Genomic DNA, 23,926 nt, shown 5'->3' on the forward strand with positions numbered 1-23,926 from the left:
GTAGCAAAACAGGCCATATTGCAGCCCATTGCTATGCAAAGAAGGATGATATTCGCAGTGGTAAATTATAGCAAGGAAACTATCCATCGTCTTCATGATAGAATGAAGACAAAAATGAGCATCTGTTTGTTATGCAGCATATGATGAATGTAGTTACAGGAAAGGGGACATATGATGATGTATGGTATGTCGATTCAGGTGCATCTAATCATATGACCAATCATGTTGAATGGTTTGGAGAGATGCAGAACTTACAAAACCCAGGTTATGTGCAGACAGGTGATGACTCATGCCACCCAATTTCACACATTGGAAAGGTTCCCTTGTCCTTGTATGATGGCTAGACAAAGAGTCTGATAGATGTATTACATGTGCCATCAATTACAAAGAATCTAGTATCTGTTGGCCAAATGGTAGAACAGGGTTTGTAGGTTTGATTCAATGAAAAAGGTTGTTTTGTAAAAGACTTTAATGATAAGTGCAAGTTGGTCACAAAAGGAAGTAGAGTTGGCCGAATGTTCACTTTAGATGATGGAATTCCTGCAATGGATGCTACTATGTATGCTAAAGAAAAAGGATTAGTTGCAAATATTGAAATATGGCATAAACGTATTGGACATGCAAATGTGCAAAGGCTAAAATTAATGCAGTCCAGAGGATTGGTTATAGGGTTGCCTTCATTTAGAGTTGCAAAATTGCATAAAGTCTGTGAAGCATGCCAGTTTGGTAAGCAGGTAAGACAACCCTTCACGCATGACAGAGAAGCAAGTAGAAAAATACTTGATGTAGTGCATACAGATGTTTGGGGGACCTACACAGAATGTATCTCTTGGTGGCAAAAAATACTTTGTCACATTTATTGATGACTGTTCAAGGAAGCTATGGGTATACTTTATGAAGGAAAAGAGTTATGTGTTTGAGTACTTCAAATCTTTTAAGGCAGCTGTTGAAACAGAAACAGACTTAAAAGTAAAGTGTTTGAGATCAGATGGAGGGGGAGAGTACCTCTCTAATGAGTTCAGTGGCTTCTTGAGGACTCATGGGATACAGAGGCAATTTACTTGCAGGTATAACCCACATCAAAATGGTGTTGCAGAAAGAAAAAACAAGAATATTGAAGAAGTTGCACGTGCATTAATGGTCGAAAAGAATATGCCCAAACATTTTTGGTCTGAGGCTGTCCATATTGCTGTTTACGTTATGAACAAAACTCCCATAGCTGCAGTTCATGGGATGACTCTTGAAGAATGCTTTACTGGCAAGAAGCCTGATGTATTGCACTTGAAGGTATTTGGCTGTGTTGCATACGTTTATGTGCCAGATGAGCTACGTAAGAAGCTTGATCCAAAGGCAGAAAAATGTGTTTTTATTGGATACTCTTTAGAGCAAAAAGGGTATCACTATTATAACCCTATCATAGGTGAGTTTAGAGTGAGTAGGGATGTTATCTTTGATGAGATGGGAAGTTGGTATACACATGCTGGTGATGTCTTGGATGATAATAATGATTAGGACAACTATGTGCAGAAAGATAAAAAAGAATCACGGAGTCTTAGTGGACCAAAAATATCATTTGGTACTACACCTACAGTGAGCCCTTGGTCTAGGAGACTAAGGAGTAGCCCAACATCTTCAGGTGGATCTATAAGTGTTGTAGGGAAGGACAAAGAAAAGAAGAAAGTGCTAGATGGTAATGATGCATGTACCAGTCATTTGGGATTGGATGGAGATTCTAGTGGATTGGAGAGCTTGGATGATGAGCTTGGTATTCCTTTAGTCGGGACACCAGGTATACAAAGAGCTCATAGTAATGTAAAGGCTCCATTGAGTGATCCAGTGGTACACAGATCTAGTAGGGTCAGATGCCCTGTTAAAAGATTTGGTTTTGAAGGTTATGCAGCTCACCATTATGCTTATATGGTGAAACTAGTTGAGGATGTTGAGTCCACTTGTTTTGAGGATGCTATTGGTCATGCTCATTGGGATGCAGCAATGGATGAGGAGATGGCTGCATTAGAAGCCAATAAGACTTGGGATTCAGTACCCTTACCTAAGGGTACGAAAGCTATTGGCTATAAGTGGGTTTACAAAGTCAAGCATAATGAAGATGGTTCAATTAGTAGGTATAAAGCTAGGCTGGTTGCAAAAGGCTATGCTCAAACATATGGCATAGATTATGAAGAGACATTCAGTTCAGTTGTGAGGATGCCAACTGTTAGACGTGTGATTGGCTTGGCACCAGCCAAAGGTTGGAGTTTGCAGCAAATGGAGGTTAAGAATGCCTTCTTGCATGGTGAATTGCAAGAAGAAGTGTATATGGAGTAGCCAGCAGGTTATGAGGATTTAGAGCATCCCACATATGTGTGCAGGTTAAAGAATGCGCTCTATGGCCTGAAGCAAGCACCTAGAGCATGTTGAGATATCGAGCTCCACTCTGATATGCCAGGGTGACCATTGTGCATTTATGTCACCGACTTGTCTTGCAGATGTGGTTGGTACACCGCCCATGAATAATAGCTAGATGATAGCTATCCTTATCTACTCTAGTTCATGGCTCAATTAGTATGCCACCTTAGTTAGTTGAGTTTGGTTTGAGACCCATATATAGGGTTCTTCTATTTCTATGTACTTGAATTCTTTTTGGCTTCCACAACTACGAAGAGGAAAACTGTTTTCAGCCTCCACTTGTGTGTGTATTCCCCCATTGTGCAAGCAAGAAAGCTACAAGTGAGACTCCTTCCTTCTCTCCCACAATCTTGACATGGTATCAGAGCCTTGTTCATGGTAAGGAGCTCAAGAAAGCAAGCCAAGTTCGCGGTGTTCCGGTAAGAGGACCAGTGTTGCTTTTATTTTTCTATTTTGGGAGCAGGTCTCTACAGGTAGCACAGCCGGAAAGTGCAAGAGTGCATTGTCTCAGATTGAGATGCCCTTCGCGGTGTAGGAAGAGGGCAGTATATGCTACGGGCGAGGGCTTTATCCCTCGGTTGCTCTGTTTTTTGGATTTGAGGCCATTTCGGGGCCTATTTTGGAGGCGGAAGTTTTCTGCATGCACTCAGGAAAAGGGCCAGTTTTATGCTGTGCGACCACTGTTCTACAGGTTGGTGAAACGTTACTGTAGAAATTGCATCGTATGACTGTGCATAGAGACATTGGGAGTTACAGAATCATCCTTGTTGCCTGTTGATGCAAAATCGCCACTAGGAAGTGACTGTGTGGTCAAATACCACTTTCGTCAGTTTTGCAGATTTGCCCTTGTGAGGTTGAAGCTGTGTTCTTTGCAGTGACAGAATTTTTTACAGTATTCTGTAATGGCGTCTTATTCTCTTTCACAGATTGTCACTGAAAAGCTTGACAAGAACAACTTCTAAGCATGGAAGTTTAGAATGACGAAGGATATTGGGAATTCGTTGTAGGAAATGAAGAAGAACCAGTTCTTCCTGATGTTCCCAATCAACAGCAAATGCAGGCATTTAAAGCATGGCATGAGAGAGCCAGGAAAGTTATGTACTGGCTGTCTATCAACATTTCAGACTCTATGATTGTGCATATTCAAGATGCAAGTACACCAAAGGAGGCATGGGATACTTTGTCAAAAATGTATAGCACAAATACGCAAGCCAGGAAAATGCAGCTCAAGCAAGAGTTGCACAATGTGCAAAGAGGAAATATGAGCATCAATGACTACCACATGAAGGTGAAGAAGATTGCAGATGCACTTGCTTCCATTGGGTCGCCAGTGGAAGATGATGATTTAGTTTCTGTAACCTTGAATGGTCTAGGAAAGGATTATGCACAGTTTCGAACATCCATTTCTGTCCGTGAAAGATTTCCTGATTTTGAGGAGTTGATTGCTCTTCTAATTTCTAAGGAGCAGAGAAATGGTGGTGCATCTTCTTCAGGAGGAACTTCAAAAGAAGCTGCTTCTACTCAAATGCTGGAAGAGGTAGAGGCAGAGGTAGAGGAGGCCGATCTGGAGGCCATGGTAGAAATCAAAATATGCAGCAAACTCAAGAAAACCAGTCCTATGGAGGAGGACATGGTAACTCTAGAGGCAGGGGGAGCCAAAGAGGTCGTGGTGGATGGCAAAGAGGCCAAAATGCAAACAGTAATGTTGAATGCTACTACTATGGTAAAATGGGTCATATGGCTAAAGACTGCTATAAAAAGCAGAATGACATCATGAATGGAAAATTGCAACAAGGGAATCATGCATCTTCTAGTAGACAGGGTGATGACAGAAATGAGCATTTGTTTATGGTGCATCACATGAACAATTCTGTGACAAGTGTAGAAGAAAGCAACGATGTATGGTATGTTGACTCAGGTGCATCAAACCAGATGACAGGTCATGCAGAATGGATGGAGGATGCAAGGAAAATGGAAAAACTAGGATTTGTGGAGACTGGTGATGATACTACATATCCTATTGTGCAGATTGGAAAAATTTCTTTGTCTATGCAGGATGGGAAAAAGAAGTACCTGTCTGATGTATTTCATGTCCCGAGTATCACCAAGAATCTGGTTTTTGTTGGTCAAATGGTTGAGCAGGGCTTGCAGGTCAGATTTAATCCTCATGGATGCTTTGTTGAGGATATGAAAAATAAAGGTCGCTTGATAGCAAAAGGAAAGAAGAAGGGCAGAATGTTTACGTTGGATGCAGACATGCTTGAATTGAGTGTAGCAATGTTTGCATATGGGACCGGTGTAGTTGCAAATATTGATATCTGGCATAAACGCATTGGTCATGTTAATGCACATCGACTTAAATCAATGCAGGCCCAAAATATTTTTGTAGGATTGCCTAAATTCAAGGTTGTAGAAATGCATAAGGTATGTGAAGCCTGTCAATTTGGAAAACAGGCAAGGAAACCATTTCCTAGACATGTTCAAGAGAGTAAGAAGCCATTGGAATTAATCCACTCTGATGTGTGGACTACTAAAGCTGCATCTCTTGGAGGCTGTCATTATTTTGTCACTTTTATTGATGACTATAGCAGAAAAGTTTGGGTGTATTTTATGAAAAAGAAAAGCGAAGTTTTTGGACATTTCAAAACTCTTAAAGCTATGGTTGAAAAAGAAACAGGCCTGCAAATAAAATACCTAAGGTCAGATGGAGGGGGAGAGTACCTCTCAAATGAGTTTGCAAGGTTCCTGCATGAGCATGGCATAAAGCAGCAATATTCATGCAGTCATACCCCACAACAAAATGGAATTGCAGAAAGGAAAAACAGGCATATTGGAGAGGTATCTCGTGCCATGCTCAACGAAAAAGACTTGCCAGATTTTTACTGGGCTGAAGCAGTTGCTACAACAGTTTACATAATGAACAGGACTCCCACTGCAGCAATACATGGGATGACTCCAGAGGAGAGGTATACTGGTAGGAAACCATATATTTCTCATTTGAAGATTTTTGGTTGCATTGCCTATGTTCATGTGCCAGATGAGTTGAGATCCAAGTTGGATCCAAAAGCTGAGAAGTGCATCTTTATTGGTTACTCTCTGTTTAGCAGAAAGGGTATAGATGCTATAACCCTTCTACTCGTAAGTTTACAAGAGATCTTCCATTTTCCATCACCAAAGGTGGTATGAAAAACATCATCATCTAGCTGAGCAGTGTACTAATCAAGCTCTTCTTAAGATGTGGTACATGCCTTACATTCTGAAGAGTGAAGACAGATCCATTCTGAAATTGAAGTTGCATATTGCCAATGCCTGCAATGTCACATGCATAATTGTCCCCAAGATGGACAACACCAAGTTGACCTCCTGTATAGCCTATAAACCACTCACGGTGAGGGGTGACATGAAAAGAGACACCTGAGTCCAAAATCCAAGTGTGCATGCCATCATCCATATCGACTATCAAAGCATGTGCACTCAAACATGAAGAGACAAAGAGTACATCATCCACTATCACTTTCATGGCTAACTACATTCACCGATCTTTACACTACTCTTCTTAGTAGGCTGACTCTCTTTCTTCTCTTCCTTGCTGTCATCCATCTTCTTGCCCTTCCCTTTCTCTTTCTTCCATGTATAGCAATCATGTTTGAAGTGACCCTTCTTGCCATAGTGATGGCATTCAATATCCTTACCACGTGATTTACTGCATCCCTTGCTATTATATTTTCCTTTCTGCTATGATCTGCCTCTAGTATGCAAAGCACTGGAAGACTTCCTGGATGCATTGTTTTTTCGATTCATTTCTTCCATGAGTAGAGAACTCTCTACATCAACATACAAAATCATAGCACTAGAATTGCTCATAGCAGTCCCAAAGGTATCCCAGCTCTCTGGCAGAGTGCAAAGCAAGAATGTAGCTTTAAACTCATCATTAATATTGAACTTCAAAGCAGCAAGCTAGCTGAAAATGGAGTTAAACTCACTAAGGTGAGTAGACATTGTGGGTTCCTCTTTCATATGCAAATCCATGAGTTTCTTAAGCTAGTAGACTTTGCTTGCAGCACTCTTTTGGGCATACAATTCTTCCAGTCACTTCCATATGTCATAAGCAGAATCCAACCCTTCAATGTTAAACAAAAAGACATTAGAAATCGATAGCTCAATGATTATGCATGCAAGATCATTCAGCTCATCCTAGTCATCTTGCTCTACATCAGCTGGTTTTGTTCCCTTTACTTTAATCGACTTTGCTTGCTTCTTCTGCAACAAGATATTATAGCACTACTTTTGCCAAATCACAGTTGTGTGCTCCTTCAAGCTTCTTGATATGCATAAGACGATTGTCACTGCTACTAGCCATGATTCACAGCCAAATAATTGTATGACAGTAAATGACAACTAACACCAAGCAATGAAAGCTCCAAAATCCACTCAATAGTATGTTAGGAATATCCCCAAGTATGTAGTAGCAAGAACATACATTAGTTCATTGCCCAAAATGCCTCAAAAGCATTCAATGACAGTAAACATACCAATTTCTTGACAAAAAACAGAGTGCAATCTTGAAATTCCTAACAATACAGGTGGTTGTCCTACAATTCAAGAGTGCAGTCCCCCAGACATTCAGGAAAAAATCTGTCCTGAAAATTCAGAATTGAAATAACCTCTTAGATTGAGCTCCAAAGACCATGCAAAGCTTCTCAAAACATCAAATTTCCTGACACTGAGGTATGCTATCCTGGATATGCAAAAAACTATTATGAAGGTATACCAGTAGACTTATAAGTAAAGATGATCCAAAAAATGAGCTCTAATCACTGCTCAAATGCATTCCAGAATCAAATCCAAGCATGTAACACCAACCATAAGCATGAATACATGGCATAGAATGCTCGAGACTAGGTCTAGAAGCAAGACATAATGCATACATAGTCAAAATGTCATTCAGCCCTGTTATTCCATCAGCCAAATCTCTGTCAAAATGAGCCAAATCCTTGCAAGTTTAGCTCAAAATGGCCTCAAGACAATGCCACATGATCCTTGAGACATCCAGCATCAAGATACATCCAATAGCCATCAAATGAGCATCAATCTCAAGAGAGCAGGTGCCGCCTTGTTTATTATAGATTTGAATACTATGTATTTCAGACCTGAAGCTGAATGTATATCAGCCCCAAATGTAATAATACACTTCAATCTCAACAATTAGCTTTAGATGCAAAGTCTAGAGCACAACTATGATACCAAATGAAGAGGAGTAGTTGTTGTAGGTCTTGAGCATGCTGAAAAACTGATATGCATACACATGCTGATGGCACTTTCAGCCTTGAAAGGATTAGAATGCTAGTCCAAGTGTTGGAGATGATGGGGAGGGTTCCCAAGTGGCCAATGATGACTGCCAACAAGCTCAAATGAAGAGGGAAGCTTCAAGCTTCAAGAAGAAGCTTCAAACCTTGCTGCCTTGCTTGCAAACTCTTCACAGTGAACACTTCTTCAACTTCAAGCTCTTGCACGTGAAGAAATGCTAAGCTCCTGATTGCTTGAACCAAGCTCTGATACCGGTTTGTTGAGCTTGCTGCAATGGAGCTTATGTGTAGAGATGCAAGTTGAGAGAGAGAGAGAAGAGACAGAGACACATGATTTGTGGTACTGAAGAGTGTACCTCAATAATGATTTAGATAAGTATATGTACTATGTACAACCTAGCCCTTACGGGTGAACATAGGCATTGCCCTTTATCCCAATATGTTCACCAAAATATTGCCTCAGTCGATGATCTGTACTCAATCATCCATCTTTTAGCGAGATCATTTTAGGAAATATCAGTACCTAGCTTACAATCACAAACATCTTATTTCGAATGCATTATACATAAACTTTTAACAAGTTTATTTCCAAGACAAATTTTTTCTTTCCAAAAATAATAAAATCAAGGAAAATAAACATAAATGGCAAAATAACTTTGAGACAAATTAGCCTAAGTGGCAAAATAACTTCGAGACAAATCAACATAAGTGGCAATACCTTCCAATAGTCTTCTCAGACTCAACTCTTCCTTGGGAATTAGTTTGGATTGAATTTAAGCAATAATTTTATACTTGAGGATAACTCCCTTGGAGTTTTGTAGGTCTTTGCCTGCAAAAAAAGAAAATCTTGATTAGTTTAATTATGAATAGTATCATTTGGCAATTGCATCTCAAAGTCTCTCATATACTGAGGATTAGCATTTGTGATTCAGAGATTTCATTTCATCAACATAAAAATTAGAAATATTAAATCTTTTAGGGACACAATACCTTTCTTGTACTTGCTTATGTTCATCTTGTACAAGCCCAATTTACCCCTTGAAATTCGTAGTTAAGAATTCCTCAAAGAAATTATATGCAGGAATAGAATAAAATCTTATTTTGTGCATGCATCTTCTGTTGCCTATTCATGGGATAAAGGCTTGCTAGAGCTGTTTTTATTTAAGAAAATTAGTACATGAAGATCCATGATGGTATTCATGGCTTTGCTTGTAATCCCTGTACTTGCCATTACGTTTGTGTAGTAATTGCGTCTGCAACGTTATTGGAAACTCTTGCCTCCGTGACCTTCGTAGCTTTCTTCTTTGGGGCCATGGTCTTTAATTGCAAGATTGCAAAAAAGGGGAATTTGGTGAAGGATCTTGGGGATAATTAGATTGACATAATTTTGATTGATGGGGGGGAAAAAGTGATCACCAAGAATTTCAAGAAATCAAAAAGGGTCTTGATTCCATAGGGGGAGAATAGGATAGAAGGGATGGAGGAATTAAACTCGAGAGGTCGTGGAGTATCCTCATCTTCTTGATGAGAAATTCTTGTGCTCGCCCTTCTCTTGCCTCACTCCCTTTTGTTCTATACTCCTAAGAAGAGCCTCTCCCTTCTTGCTCGAACTGCTCTCAATTGTAAAGAATCGCGTGGTGGAGGGGGTTGCTCAAGATGCTGCGCCGAACACACACAGAATGCACAAGGAGAAGCTCACTCAAGAGACAAGAAGAGAGATGGAGGCCAAAACGTTTTCTTACTGATTTCTTCTTCTTCTTCCACACCCTTTTACAATGTACACAAAGTATAGATAAGATACAACATAAAAGGAAAGTGGCCTACTAAGTCAAACAATGAATAACCGACTACATTAGTCGACCGGCGCTATAACTATGCCAGCTGTAAATAGGTGTAACGACCTGAATATAATAAGTAATGAATCAGTGGCCATGTGAGATGCATAATGACCATCGACGTGCTAAGTGTAGATGTGTGGACCCATCTAACCAGGCGGTCCATCATCAATGTCCGCATGTGTTGAGCTTGTCATCTCAACACTCCCCCTCAAGCTCAACTGCATCTCTGCAACTCCAAGTAAGCTTCGAAACTTTTGAAGCTTCTCTGTACCCAATGACTTCGTGAAGATGTCAGCTATCTGATCCTGTGTGCTGACATATACCAAGTCAATCTCACCTGCTAGTACCTTCTCTCTCACAAAGTGGTAGTGTACCTCAATATGTTTTGTCCTGGCATGGAACACAGGGTTCCTAGCCAACTGTATACTATTCATGTTGTCACAATAAATGACAACTGGACCTTCCACCTGGACATCCAAATCAGCCAATAGCTTTTGCAGCCATACTACCTCACATGTTGCAACATCAGCACCTCTATACTCAGCCTCTGTACTCGACAAAGCAACTGTAGATTGCTTTTTGCTGCTCCATGCAACTGCTGCACTACCAAGAGAGAACATATATCCACTGGTAGATCTTCTATCAGACATACTACCAGCCCAATCTGCATCTGTGTATCCAAATACCTGTACATCTATACCTGCCTCATAGAAAAGTCCATAATGTAATGTGGACTTCACATATCTCAATATGCGTCTGACTGCATCCAAATGTGGCTTTCTAGGTACTTGCATAAACTGACTCACAAGACCAACAACGTAGCTCAAGTCTGGCCTTGTAATGGTCATGTAGATCAAACTCCCCACTATCCTCCTGAACATAGTAGGGTCTTCTATCTCATCCCCAACATCAGCACTTAGCTTTACATTCTGCTCCAATGGGACTGAAAGTGGTTTGCATGCAGTCATACCATACTTGGACAACATATCCAAGCCATATTGTCTTTGGGACAGCCATATACCATCATCACATCTGATCACCTCAATGCCAAGGAAGTACCTTAGCTCACCTAAATCCTTCATCTCAAACTTCATCTTCAAACAACCCTTGACTTCAACAATCCCACTATCACTATCACCTATAATAATCAAGTCATCCACATAGATGACTATGATGACCAAACCTGCATCTCCCTTTCTCACATAAAGTGAGTGATCAGCATCAGAAACATAAAAGCCAATATTTACAAGATACTCTCTAATCTTGTCAGACCATGCTCTAGATGCTTGCTTGAGCCCATAGAGTGCCTTCTTCAACCTGCACACATACGTGGGATGCTCTAAATCTTCATAACCTGCTGGCTGATCCATATACACTTCTTCCTGCAAATCACCATGCAAGAAGGCATTCTTTACATCCATTTGCTGCAACCTCCAACCTTTGGCTGCTGCCAAAGCAATCACACATCTGACAGTTGCCATCCTAGCAACTGGACTGAAGGTTTCATCATAATCTATGCCATATGTCTGGGCATAGCCTTTTGCAACCAGCCTAGCTTTGTACCTACTAATAGAACCATCTGCATTGTGCTTAATCTTATAAACCCACTTACATCCAATAGCTTTCTTTCCCTTCGGCAATGATACTAGATCCCAAGTCTTATTGGCCTCTAATGCAGCCATCTCCTCATCCATTGCTGCATCCCAATGAGCATGACCAACAGCCTCCTCAAAACATGTGGGCTCAACATCCTCAACTAGTTTCACCATATAAGCGTAATGGTGAGCTGCATAACCTTCAAAACCAAATATTTTAACAGGGTATCTCACCCTGCTAGACCTGCGTACCACTGGATCACTCAATGGAGTCTTTGCATTAACACGTGCTCTCTGCACACCAGGAGTCCTCACTGAAGGAATGCCAAGCTCATCATCTAAGCTCTCTGAGCCACTGGAGTCTCCATCAAGAACTGCATCAATGCCTTCTGACACTTTATTCTTTCCTTTGTCTTTACCTGTAGTGCTACTAGATGCACCCGAAGATGTAGAGGTACTCCTTAGTCTCCCAGACCAAGGACTACCAGATGATGTCTCTAGTCCACTAAGAATTCGTGATTCTTGCTTTTCAGCCTGCACATGAGTGTCATGATCATCATCATCATCCAATGCATCACCACTAGATGCATACCAAGTGTTCATTTCATCAAAGATGACATCCCTGCTCACTCTGAACTTACATGTGACAGGGTTGTAACAGCGATACCCTTTCTGCTCTAAAGAGTATCCAATAAAGACACACTTTTCAGCCTTTGGATCCAGTTTCTTCCGCAACTCATCTGGCACATGAACATACGCAATGCAGCCAAATACTTTCAAGTGTGAAACATCAGGCTTCTTACCTGTAAAACATTCTTCGGGGGTCATACCATGAACTGCAGCTGTGGGAGTTTTGTTCATAATATAAACAGCAGTATGAACAGCCTTAGACAAAAAATGCTTAGGCATATTCTTTTCAGCCATCAAGGCGCGTGCAACTTCTGCAATATGCCTGTTTTTCCTTTCTGCAACCCCATTTTGCTGTGGGGTATACCTGCATGTGAACTGTCTCTTTATCCCATGAGACCTCAGAAAATCACTGAACTCATTGGAGAGGTACTCTCCCCCTCCATCTGACCTCAAGCACTTTACTTTCAAGCCTGTTTCTCTTTCAACTGTAGCCTTGAAAGTTCTAAAGTGCTCAAAAGCTTCACTCTTTTTCTTCATAAAATATACCCACAGCTTTCTAGAACAATCATCAATGAATGTGACGAAGTATGAACTACCTCCAAGAGATACATTTTGTGTAGGCCCCCAAATGTCTGTATGCACAACATCAAGGATATTTCTGCTTACATCTCTGTCATGTGAAAAGGGTTGTCTTGCCTGCTTACCAAACTGACATGCTTCGCATACCTTCTGAAATTCTACAACTTTAAATGTAGGCAAACCTGTAACCAACCCTTTGGACTGCATTAATTTCAGCCTTTGTACATTTGCATGTCCAATGCGTTTGTGCCAAATTTCAATGTCTGCAACAACACCTTTTCCTTTGGCATACATAGCAGCATTCATAGTAGGAATTCCAGCATCTAGAGTGAACATACGTCCAACTCTACTTCCCTTTGCTACCAACCTGCACTTGTCATTGAAGTCTTCTACAAAGCAACCCTTTGCATTAAATCTGACTTGCAGCCCTTGCTCTACCATTTGACCGACTGACACCAAGTTCTTTGTAATAGATGGCACATGTAATATATCTGAAAGACTCTTTGTCTTACCATCATGCAAGGACAAGGGAACTTTTCCAATGTGTGAAATTGGGTGGCATGAGTCATCACCCGTCTGCACATAACCTACATTCTGCAAATCCTGCATCTCTCCAAACCATTCTGCATGGCTGGTCATATGATTGGATGCACCTGAATCAACATACCAAACATCTTCATGTGTTCCCTTTCATGTAACAGCATTTAGCATATGCTGCATAACGAACAAACGTTCATTTTTGTCTTCATTCTGTCGTGAAGACGATGCATAGTTTCCTTGCTGCAACTTACCACTGCGGATATCATCTTTCTTAGCATAACATTGGGCTGCAATATGACATGTTTTGACACAGTAGTGGCACACAATATCAGAGTTGTTAGAACCTCTGTTCTGCCATCCACCTATACATGACCTTTTTATCCTTTGCATTCCATTATTTCCGTGCCTTTGTCTCTTCTGCAGTTGGAGGATCACTCATCTCCGGCTCCTTTTCTTCACCTGAAACGAATTCGTAGAGGCCTTTTCCAATAAGGAAGTTCGTGACACGGAACTTCCATGAAGGGTAGTTGTTCTTGTCGAGCTTCTCAATGATGGGGCTTCCACTGTTCTTTGCCATTATCACAAAATTAATACCAACAGCAAGCAAATCTTCTGCAAACCCTGGACCTGTAGTGCACAGCAATACACCAGACAGCCTTTTTCACTGTCTGCTCAACAATACATGAAATTTGCAACCTGTTTGCAGATAAACCTTGTGTTTACTCACTGGTAAACACCTTTGAACTTACAGATCTGAAATCTGTAACCTGCGCACCCACTTTTGGTCAATACAGTCGAAGTCACAGCGCACCCTGAAACTGCTGTCCGCAACCTTGCGGCTCTAAAATGGGCCCTGAAACGGCCTCAGATGCCCAAAATAACTGCGGAACAAGCCCTAAAGGGCTTATCTGCACAATACACAACGCTCTTCGTGCACACCAAATCTCACTGCAATCTGAGATTTTTGCTCTACCCTGCTTCCGGTGCCTCCACAGGCACTATCCAAGAGAAAGAGTTGAAGGATGGGAGAGCTTCTTACCCGTGGCTTGCTTGCTCGAACCTTGCTTCTTCTCCTTTGCTTCAACCTTCGAAATCAGCCTCTCTCAATGGCGCGGCTCTGATACCATATCAAGAATCGCGTGGTGGAGGGGGTTGCTCAAGATCCTGCGCCGAACACACACAGAATGCACAAGGAGAAGCTCACTCAAGAGACAAGAAGAGAGATGGAGGCCAAAACGTTTTCTTGTTGATTTCTTCTTCTTCTTTCACACCCTTTTACAATGTACACAAAGTATAGATAAGATACAACATAAAAGGAAAGTGGCCTACTAAGTCAAACAATGAATAACCGACTACACTAGTCGACTGGCGCTATAACTATGCCAGCTGCTGTAAATAGGTGTAACGACCTGAATATAATAAGTAATGAATCAGTGGCCATGTGAGATGCATAATGACCACCGACTGCTAAGTGTAGACATGTGGACCCATCTAACTAGGCGGTCCATCATCAATGTCCGCATGTGTTGAGCTTGTCATCTCAACATCAATGGCTCCCCATGCCTCTTATTTATAGCTAAATTAGAGAGAAAGGGTTGTGGCTAAGAAGAAGAGTTCTTTATGGAGGGAATCTTGGAAAAAGCAGCAATTTGAAGCTTCCAAGATGCAATTTGATGCTCAGACCACAAATTTGATGGTTCCATTGGCTCCAAAAGGGGGGGATAAAACCCCTAGGACACTTGGTTAGAATTCTTCTAGATCACTCCTTCTTCTTCTCCTTGCTCAAAGTGTTGTTTGACTGCTTTTAAACAGCGACTGTAATGTGCACAATTTTGCCAATCCTTCTTTTTGCATTAAATCTCCATAACTCGCTAAAAAAGACCACTTGTTTTTTTTTACATTCAACCTTGTTCTAGAAGTTTCCATAGATTTTTAGGATATTTAGAATAAACAATATCCGAAATAAAAAATATATTAGTTTTATACAAAAATCTAGTATTTTTGGACCGCTAATGACTAATATGACTCATAACTCTCGTTCATGCAGCAACTTTTGTGACGGGTGGCTACAATCCTTATCAATTTGAAAAATGTCAAGTTATGATCCTCGGGTCTTTTTGCTTGAGATCTTCTCTATTTAATGATTTTAAAGTACTTGAAGTCCATTTTTCAAGAATTTGGAAAGATTTTAAATTAAAGTGAGGATATCACATCCTCTCCCCCTTAGAGGAATCGAGAAGTCCTCATCTTAAATGAAACTGGGGATATTGGTTACATAGTGATTCATGATCAATCCAAGTAGCATCCTTTTCAAGGTAGTTTTTCCACTGGCCAAGATATTCGCTAAGGGTTTTGGTTCTTATAGTCCCGCATGTCAAGTATATTTTCTGGTTGAATTTTGAGGACTCCCTAACTTGGCATTACAATTTGTTGGTTGTTCAGTACATGGTTTGGGTTAGGGACATATGTTTTCAATAGACTGACATGAAATACATTATGTACTTTCAAGTTGTTAGGGAGTCACAGCTTGTAGGCATTTGGCCCTAGATACTTTAGCACCTTTTATGGACCACAATACATGGGACTTAGCTTCTTGAATTCCCCTAAAGATAAGGAACTTTTCTTTGGGCGAACTCGTAGGAAAACCATGCCACCTTCTTTGAAGATGCATTCTTGCATTTGTTGATCAGCATATGCCTTCTGTCACCTTGGTGGCTTGAATATCTTGCCTTATAGCTTTCACTTGTGTTGCTGATCCATCATTTGCCTAGATGCTTCTATCGGTAGGGTAGGATCATAAAAATTTAATGGGGTAAGACAATTTTGCCCATATAGTGCCTAAAAAGGAGTCATTTGAATACTTTGAAGGTATTATGCATTGTAGGAAAATTCAACTAAGGGTAGGTATTGGATCCACCATTTTGGTTCCCTATTACAATAAGCCCTCAGTATATCCTCAATAACTTGGTTGAATCGCTCTGTTTGACCATCGGTTTGGGGATGGTAAGCAGTACTGAAGTAGAGCTGGGTTCCTAGAGCTTCAAACAAACTCTTCCAAAAGTTTGAGATGAAGAGAGAATCATGGTCGTTGATGATTCTTTGGGGTAATCCATGTAACCTAAAATTTCCTTAATGAAAAGCCTGGCAATATCGAAAGCCTTGTAATTGGTTTTTACAGGAATAAGGTATGCAACTTTTTTCAGCATATCAATGACTACGATTATGGATTTATATTCTCCTTGTATCAGGGATAATCCAACTATGAATTCTTTGTTGATATACTCCCATTTCATTTGAGGGATATCAAGTGGATGGAGCTTTCCTGGCATCTTGACACGCTTGGCCTTAATTCGTTGGTAGTTTAGGCATTCGGTGGCATACTTGAGTACATCACCCTTGAGTATTTCCTAGTAGAAGCTTCTTTTGATTGTATTAAGAGTCTTAACATAACTAGGATGACCTAAAAATAGGGAATTTTGAGCTTCCTAGAGTATTTTCCTTTTGAGTTCCTGACTTGTAGGAATACATAGTCTTGTCATGTAATAGACAAGCTCCTCATTTATGGAAAAATCTTGATACTTAGTCTTGAGTTTCGGATTTGAATCCTTGATGGAAATTTCTCTTAATAAGTCCTAATAGCTTGGATCCTTCGCTGCCTCTTCTTTAGCCATTTCCAGGAGAGGGTTACCAGGCATTGAAATCAATGTGGCAAGAGTTCCAGCCCTAGAGGGTTCTTCTAGGATTAGAATAGTTTGGAATGATTTATGGCTGAGGGCATCTGCAATCACATTCTCCTTGCTTAGTATATACTTGATTTCAAAGGTCAAATTCTTGCAAGGTCTCAATCCATCGACATTGTCTCATAATGAGATCTGGTTGAGTAAAATTCCACTTTAGGCTCTTATGATCAGTGACTAGAGAAAACCTATTAGCAAGTAGGTAATGTCTCCATAGTTTAAAGGCATGGATTACAACAACTAATTCTAGATCATGTGTGGTGTAGTTTCTTTTGTGGATCTTTAATTTTCTTGAAGCATAGGCTATTGGATGTCCTTCTTGCATAAGCACACAACCCAAAGCAAAAGAGCTTGTGTCAGTTATGACTTTGAATTCTTTTCTAAGGTCGGGTAGCCTTAGGATAGGGGTAGTTACTAAACTCTTCTTAAGCTTCTCACAGCTAGATTGTTCGGCGAACATCCATGTAATGGAGACCTACTTTTTGAGAAGGTCAGTGAGAGGTGCATTGATTGATGCATAGTCTTTAATGAAGAGTCTATACCAACCTATTAGTCCTAGAATGCTTTGCACTTCCTTGACCGTTGTTGGGGGTGGCCAGTCTTGTACATCTTGGACCTTGGCAAGATCTACTGAAATGCCATCTATCAACATACTATGAATCCTAGAAATTCAATCTGCTTCTTAAAGAAAGCATATTTTTTCTTTTTAATATACAGTTTGTGGGCTCTCATTGTTTCAAGAACTGTTCGTAACTGTGGTTCATGGTCTTTTTCATTCTTGGAAGAACTCATAATGATCGTACCTTGTATTAAAAGCAGTTTTAGGGACATCTTTCTCCCTTATTTTTATTTGATAATATCGTGATTTGAGATCAATCTTTGAAAAGACCTTTGCACCCTGGGGTTGGTCAAGCAACTCATCTATCCTGGGAATTGGATATTTTTTTTTCACTGTCACTTGGCTTGTGGTCATATAAAGATCTAAAGGGGATTGATCCCATAGTATGCCAACATCACATTGACCTAGAGCCCGATGCCAAAACTGTAAGGAAATGCCAAAGGCATATGAATCCTAATTATTCTACTATGGTGAAGGTTGAATTATTGAAACTTCTTGAAGCCGAGTTCATTTATCCCGTGGCTATAACAGTGAATGGGTTTCGCCCATTGTGGTAGTATCCAAGAAGAACGGGAAACTTTGAATATGTGTAGAATTTTGAAAGCTCAATTTGAAGATGAAGAAAGATAATCTCCCTATCCCTTTTACAGACCAACTGTTTTATACAGTGGCAGGCCATGAGCTCTATTCCCTCTTGGATGGATTCAGCGGATATAACCAAGTCCAAATTGCAGAAGAGGACCAATCCAAAACAACTGTCACCACATAATGGGGGACCTATGCCTACAGAGTGATGCCATTTGGGCTCTATAATGCTCCAGCCACCTTCCAATGAGTAATGACGACTGCCTTCCAAAATCATCTTCATGATTTCATTGAGGTGTATCTTGATGACTTTTGTGTCTATAGTTTGATCAGTGAGTACTAGGGACACCTAGAACAATGTTTTGACAGATGCCGAGAGTATGGGATTTCTCTCAACCCCAAAAAATGTGTCTTTGGCATCTCATCAGGAGTTCTTATGGGCCATATTGTCTCTGCACAACGGATTGCAACAGACCCGACGAAGATTGAGAAGATTGCCACCTTGACAACACCAACAAACCTCAAGCAATTGAGAGGATTTCTTGGCCATGTGGGTTACTACAGAAGATTTATTGCACATTTTGCAACCAAGGCAGCCCTTCTGCATAAGATCCTAAGGAAAGATGTGGATTTCGTTTGGACTGATCAATATGAAGAAGCCTTTAATACCCTAAAACAGTGCCTTATCCAAGCACCTATCTTGCAGCCTCCTAATTGGACGAAGGAGTTTCATGTGCACACAGATGCATCAGTTGAAGGGCTAGATGCTGTCCTATGTCAAAAGGGCCCCTCTAAATTAGATCAACTGATATATTATGCAAGCCGAAAGGTCACTGATAGGGAACGGAACTGCACAGTGACAGAGCTTGAGTGCTTGGAAATGGTGTTTGCACTAGAGAAGTTTAGACACTATCTACTGTCAATGCATTTCAAGTTCTATGTGGATCATGAATTCTTGTCCTTCCTGATGAACAAAGTAGATGTTAAAGGACGATGACTGATGAGATGGTTGCTCCTAATCTAGAAGTTTGATTTTGAAGTGGTCACTAATCCTAGCCGTTCCCATGTCCTAGCCGATCATCTATCACGAATCCCTCAAACTGCAGAAGAGGAACATGATGATCTAGACCTTCCTGATGCTTCCTTGTTTCTAGTTGAAAAAATTAATCCCTAGTATGTAGACATAGCCAACTTCATGGCAACTCAACAGTATCCTCCTGCCATCTCAAGTCGTGAGAAGAAGAAGGTTCTATTAGAATCAGCCCCCTACACCTTGCTAGGCGGTGCACTGTACAAGAGAGGCAAAGATGACGTGCTGCGAAGATGTGTTGCAGGGGATGAAATCGTCATAGTATTGAAAGCATGCCATGAAGAACCATGTGGTGGACACTTCATAGGAGAAGCAATAGCCAGGAAGGCTCTATTAGCAGGATATTGGTGGCCGACCCTCCACAAGGATGCACATGACTACTGTAAAAGATGTTCTCCTAAAGCTGTTCCCCTAAAGCTGTTCGAGAAGTGGGGAATTGATTTTGTGGGTTCGATTGATCCACCCACCAGACGGAAGCAGAACATATACATCTTAGTATGTACGGATTATGTCACCAAGCGGTGTGAAGCTAAATCTCTCAAGCGGGACGATGGTAACAACGTAGCCCTGTTCATGTACGAGATTATTATCACCCGTTTTGGTAGTCCACTCGAGTTGGTAAGTGACAGAGGTACTCATTTCCTTAACAAAATTATGGAGGAGCTGACAAAGCTGTTTAAAATCAACCATTGCAAGTCCACTCCTTACTACTCTAGAGCCAACGACCAAGTTAAAGTCACCAATCGCAACCTCTGCTCAATCCTGACAAGAATGATTTCTGGACATTGTTGCGACTGGGACGATCGACTCACAGAGGCCCTCTGGGCATACAAAACCTCCCATAAGGCAGCTACAGGACAGACCCCTTTCTAGCTAGTGTATGGTACAGAAGCCGTCTTCCCTGTTGAACTGGAATTTTCCTCTTTGCAAGTGGCAGTTAAAGAACGCTTGGGAGATGATGAGTCACTGTAACACTGCCTTTTGCACTTGGAATGTTTGGATGAGATTTGGTGGATGGCCTTACAGTGTATGGAAACCACTCAAGCATGACGCAAGGCCTATCATGACAGTTTCATTAAGCACAAGGAGTTCAAAGAAGGTGATCTTGTCCTAGCCTATGATTCGAGATTTGGCAAGTTTCGTGGCAAGCTTCAATAACGGTGGATGGGCATGTACAAGGTACTTTTTGTCAATCCTAATGGCTCTATTTAGGTGCAGACCGTTGATGCCTCTGATGCTCCTTTTTTATCAATGGCTATCATATAAAGAAGTACTTCCATGCCTAGGGATCTTGGCAATCACAGGGTCGACCTATCCTCTCCCTTTTGGGTGTTGCACAGTCCTTCTCTTCGTGCTTCTGATAGCCCTTATGATTCTCCTCATGAGGCGGTCTTGTTCTGCTAGCCCCTCACAGATACATCTCAACCCGACCTTATTCTCTTCTCGTCTGATCCAAAAACGGTGGCGAGGTTGGTCTTGATGCATTGTATTTCTATCATTCTCTTTCTTAATGAAAAAAAAGGGAAAAAAAGAAAAGAAAGAAACAAAACTGTTAAGGGAGAAAATGAAGAAATTCCTTGTCATAACAAGCCTCGTTCCAAGAAAAGGTGACACCCTTGGGTGGGAAGTTGACTGTGGAAAAGGTGGTAACACCCCGTAGTTCAGGATAGCTGACTCACCAGTAGAACCTTTCCAGCAAGTAATTTGAAGCCACCTCCCTTGGTGCGCTGTCTCTGCAATATCAGTCAGTCTGCCCTTCTTAACAGATGACATTTCTTACAAATCATTGAAGTACGAGACTTGTCGGTTGCCTCCTTGGGTATGCCTCGTCTTCAATATCTTGATGACAACAACAGATAAAGCGATCTTCATCACAACCCCTCAAGTGACGTAATCTTTCATCCTAACAGGATGGGGACGTGCATATGGGCTGCCCTCTGTATCTATCAGTGAGAGTGAGACAAAGGGTGGGATGAGTGACCGGTCTTTCCCTTCAAATCAAATGAGAGGTGAGATGTGTGAACAGAGTGTTGCACACACAGGATGGGCCTCTCAATGCACAACACACGATCTGTTCCTGTGCACTGCACCATAAGGCTCCATGGCCTTCCTTCTTGCACTGTATGCCAACAGAGGAGGGCGGGATGCACTATTGCACTATCAAAAGTGCACAAGGAATACAACCTCTGCACAAGTGACGGTGAGGATTACATCAATGGGTTTTAGGAAGGGTTGTTCTCTGTATCTTTCAACAAAGCGTGAGATAGAGGATGGATTGAGTGTGATAGATGTTTCTTCAATCAAGTATTGAGAGGTGAGGATTGAGGGATATTACAAAAATTGGTGTCAGGTACGTTTCTGTTTCCCTCTGCACCCATGGGATGTATCTCTGCCATCAGCACAGGACATGTCACTCTGTTTTGTACATGGTCTTGCATGGCTCCCTAGCCTTTCTGCTTGCACCTATGCCAGATAGGTTGGACGCACTGATGCACCATCAATTGTGCACGCTGGCATATACTCCCTCTGCACCACCCCCTTGTCGATTCCTAAACTAGGTGTGAGATCTGGGTTTCCATCAATATTCACTTGAGTGATGTAAGTTATGGGGCGAGTGATTGTTCTCTCATCCCATTTGAGTGCCCGTGAGTTGAGTGACTCTCCTTTGTCAACGACCACTACCCCGACGGGCTTCATCAACCAGCTACCTCCCTGGGTGTTGCTGCATGGTCCCTGCCATGCTGGCCACATACTGGAGCAAGCCATGGTGCCTCCTGCAGCCAACTCCAACCCTTCTGTAGCAGTGACGGTTCCTTCGACCATACACGAAACAGACCAAGCCTTTCTAACCCTATTCTTATAATTGCAAGTGTACGTTATGTTTTAAGTGTGGGGATGCCAGAGTTCAGTTGGTTGACGAGTCCTAGGTTATGTTGTTGCATCTAACCTTGCCTAGTAAGGTCTTAAGTGTGGGGACGCTGTCGTGCTGCTGCGCATCCGAGCCGTAAACACCTCCATTTTTGTTGTGCATCTGTGTTATCTTTTTGTGTGTGTTTCTGTTTGTGTGCATGTTGTGTGTGTGTCAGAAAAATATGAAAAACTGATGTCAACGAATATTATCAAGTTGTATTTTAATGATGAACTCCAAGAAAAGTGCAGGATACCGTGGAATCAAAGGAAGCTTACATTTAAGCTATGAAGATAAAGGTTGCACGTGAACAAGGCCAACGTAACATGCGGGATAAAGCATTCTTGAAGAAGAACATAGCCATGGGTTATGTAAGTTCAGGGAATCATAAGAATGGCACAAAATTGAAAGTTTCAGTCAGAGGCAAGATAAATGATGCTGTTGTTACAAAGATGCCATTTGCAGGGTTGGTCTAATAGCCACAGGGGCTCCTCCACGTGGTCGCTCAGAGATACTGGATGCTTCAGAGAAGGTTGTTGAAGTTACCAGCGGAGGTTTTAGTCCTTGCTAAAAGGAGCAACTAAATTTGTTGACCTTTTTGCTTTATGACATAAGAAACTCCTCATCTTTTAGAGAAGAACCAGAACCAGGTTGCAATAGTCTGCTATCAGATAAGCTTTTCGATTGCTTTGGTGTAGTGACAACAGGATGTGAACCAGATTGCTTTGGGTTAGGCTTCCTGTTTCGAAAAACTGCCCAAAGGAACATAAAGTTGTTCCAACATTGAGATCCTGGAGGCAGTAAGTTGGAGGGAAAGTTCAAAAGCTTCGCATCCTCAATATAGCCTTTCGGATGCTATGTTGAGATTGGGGCGCATTGCTATGGGAATTATGGTCCAAGCTATGAAAAGCTTGTGGCCATTGTTGATGTGGGCGAACTGAACAGGGAGGTCTCTCTCTCGAGCTATTTTTGGGGATTGAACCTGTGGGGCAAAATTTCAGGAATTTTGAAGCTTTATCGTCATCACCATCATCGCAGAAGAAGAAGAAAATGAGCTGGATCAGTCGCGGCACGATTATATAAGAAAAGCAGAGACCTCGGAGTCCGGCTCCAATGTTCTTCTATTATCTCATCTCTGCTATGCTGTCAGCAGCAGCAGATCAGGATTCAGGTGGAACACAAGCTTTTTTATTTCGATTTGAAGGAGAATCCCCGTGGCCACTATTTGAAGATCTCAGAGAAGACCTCTGGTTCTAGGTCCACGATAATTGTGCCTGCTTCCGGAATAAGCATCTTTGTTGATCTGTTTAAATATTACACAGCAGGAGACAATTCGAAGCTTGCAAACAAAGACTTACCACTCGAGAGCACCGAGGTTCAGCTGGACGCAAAGGTGTTCTATTTTGATGTTGGAGAGAATCAGCGAGGCCGCTTTTTGAAGGTGTCTGAGGTCACTCGCAATCGAAGCATTATTATTGTACCAGCTGGCAATGAAGCTGCCGAAGGTTGGGCTGCCTTCCGTGATATCCTCAGTGATATTGATGAAGCTCAGCATGTTCTTCAGGCAGATAACCATGCAGCAGGTCTTCAAGATTCAGCATTGCCTTCTGAGCATTTGGCAATGCAGTCACTAGGTGTCGTCTTATCCAGAGATGATTCATAGGCTGGCTCTTCTTAAAGTCCTATAGCTGAGCCCTATTAGTCAAAGGGGTGGCATTGAGCTTCTTCATCCCACACTGCTATTGATTTGTACACTACATAGAGTCATCCTGTGGCAAGGCATGGTAGCAGATGAATTACTGGAGCTGAGATTTCGCCTTACTGATGTTGGTACAGATATTGGACCAAATAGATATGCACCTACAACAACTGTTGCATCCTTAAAGGAAAGCAATCCTGCACAAGTTGGATGTTCAGGATGAGCACTCATGGATCTCTTGTAATTTTTTTTTGACAAGCAATATAGTGATCTTTGGCATCAAAACTTGAGATCTTCTTGTTAGCCTCTTTCATTGCTGTATCTTGAACCCCGTGTTTTGCAGCTCTTGCATGAACTCTACGACAACGCGTCCCTGCACATCTGTTCTATATAT

At 41.5% G+C, this 23,926-nt stretch overlaps 1 pseudogene; it reads left to right on the forward strand.

The window, feature by feature from the left end:
- The first annotated feature begins 22,159 nt into the window (after positions 1-22,159).
- LOC148042069 (transcription factor Pur-alpha 1 pseudogene) lies at positions 22,160-23,511 on the forward strand (annotated as a pseudogene).
- The last annotated feature ends 415 nt before the right edge of the window (positions 23,512-23,926 follow it).

Source organism: Lygodium microphyllum, chromosome 1, assembly GCF_053477565.2.
Source record: "Lygodium microphyllum isolate KBCC chromosome 1, Lygodium_microphyllum_v1.1.10, whole genome shotgun sequence".
Classification (NCBI taxonomy): Eukaryota; Viridiplantae; Streptophyta; class Polypodiopsida; order Schizaeales; family Lygodiaceae; genus Lygodium; species Lygodium microphyllum.